Below are 2,065 nucleotides of genomic sequence, written 5' to 3' on the forward strand. Positions count from 1 at the left end.
CCTGCAATCGCAGCCAAAGCCTTTGAAATCAAACCAGGAACTATTCAAATGGTCCAGAACTCGGTACAGTATGGGGGTTCTCCTACTGAAGACCCTAATATGCATATACGGAATTTTATAGAGATCTGTGACACTTTCAAATTTAATGACGTCTCTGATGAGGCTGTGAAGCTAAGACTTTTCCCATTTTCACTGAAAGATAAGGCCAAGGGATGGTTACATTCTTTACCATCTGGTTCCATTACTACATGGGAAGATCTAGCTCAGAAATTTCTCACTAAATTCTTCCCCATGGCAAAGACTGCTGCGCTACGAAATGCTCTATCTCAATTCTCTCAACAATCAGGAGAAAACATTCTGTGAAGCCTGGGAGAGGTATAAAGAGATGCTAAGAAAGTGTCCCCACCATGGTATGCCGGATTGGATGCAAATAAACAGTTTCTACAATGGTCTGGGACCTCAATCCAGACCTATGCTTGATGCTGCTTCTGGAGGTGCGCTATGGGCTAAGAGTTATGAAGAAGATTATGATCTTATTGAAATGATGGCGGCTAATGAATATCAGAACCCTACTCAAAGACTTACTCAAGGGAAAGTAGCCGGAATTCTTGATCTTGACACGTCTACAGCTATAGCAGCTCAACTTAAAGCTCTCACGATGAAAGTTGATTCTCTGGCTCACCAAGGAATTCAACAGCCAATCATTATTTGCGAATTATGTGCTGGTACTCATGCTACTGATCAGTGTGCCATTTCTAGTGAATCAGCACAATTTGTGAGCAACTTTCAGAGAGGTCAACAGCCTGCTCCAGCTACTTATCATCCTAACAACCGAAATCATCCTAATTTCAGCTGGAGTAATAACCAGGGATATAACCAACCTCAACAAGGATTTCAACAGGGACCTAAACAGTACAGTCAGGCTGGAAATTCACAACAGTATGCACCTAAACAGCCATATCACACTCCCCCGGGATTTCAGAATCATGGGCAATCAGCTAACGAAAGGTCTGACATGGAAGAGCTAAGGCTCATGTACAAAAGTCAAGCAGTAACTTTAAAAGCCTTGGAGACACAAGTCGGTCAGTTAGCTAACGCTTTACTAAGCAGACCACAGGGGAATCTCCCTAGTGATACAGAGGTACCAGGTAAGAGGGACCCTAAAGAGCAAGTCCAATCCATTACGCTGAGATCTGGAAAAACTACAACAGGGCCTACCTCAACATTAGTACAAGATCAGGGTGATGAACCGCAAGAAATTCCAGCAGAAGTTCCTTCAAATACAATTGGCACCAACCCTACTGTTGAAAAGGATAAGGCTATTCCTGCAGCTGCTCCGATGTCAAAACCAGTATATCCACCACCTCCATTTCCTAGGAGGTTAAAAAAACAGCAGCTGGATAAGCAATTTGGTAAATTCCTAGAAGTATTCAAAAAGCTTCACATCAACATTCCATTTGCTGAAGCACTCGAGCAAATGCCTAGTTATGCCAAGTTCATGAAGGGTATTCTTTCAAAAAAGCTAAAGCTCGAAGAGTTAGAGACCGTGGCTTTAACGGAGGAATGTAGTGCTGTACTTCAACAGAAATTACCACCTAAGCTTAAGGATCCGGGAAGCTTTACTATTCCTTGCACTATCGGGAAGTTCTCTTTTGATAAGTGTCTGTGCGACTTGGGAGCTAGCATCAATCTGATGCCTCTATCTATCTTCACACAACTTGGCCTGCCAGAGCTCAAGCCAACAAATATGTCTTTACAGTTGGCTGATCGTTCGATCACACATCCGAGGGGTATAATTGAAGATGTGCTAGTCAAGGTTGATCAATTAATATTTCCAGCAGACTTCGTGATTCTTGATTTTGAAGAAGACAAAAGGATTCCTATCATCTTGGGTAGACCCTTCTTAGCCACCGGGCAAACATTGATCGATGTCCAAAAAGGGGAACTTACAATGAGAATACAAGATCAGACGGTCACGTTCAACGTATTCAATGCAATGAAATTACCAACCGATGAGGAATCTTGTTTTAGTATGGATGTACTTGATACTACAGCAGAAGCTAAT

General features: G+C 42.4%; 1 non-coding gene across 1 annotated transcript; it reads right to left on the reverse strand.

Annotated features, from left to right (window-relative positions):
- Positions 1-306: 306 nt before the first annotated feature.
- Positions 307-414, reverse strand: LOC135146860 (small nucleolar RNA R71). The gene has a single exon (XR_010283954.1). It is a non-coding gene; the product is annotated as a small nucleolar RNA R71 (small nucleolar RNA).
- Positions 415-2,065: the final 1,651 nt, after the last annotated feature.

The sequence above is a fragment of the Daucus carota genome, chromosome 5 (assembly GCF_001625215.2).
Source record: "Daucus carota subsp. sativus chromosome 5, DH1 v3.0, whole genome shotgun sequence".
In the NCBI taxonomy this organism is placed as follows: domain Eukaryota; kingdom Viridiplantae; phylum Streptophyta; class Magnoliopsida; order Apiales; family Apiaceae; genus Daucus; species Daucus carota.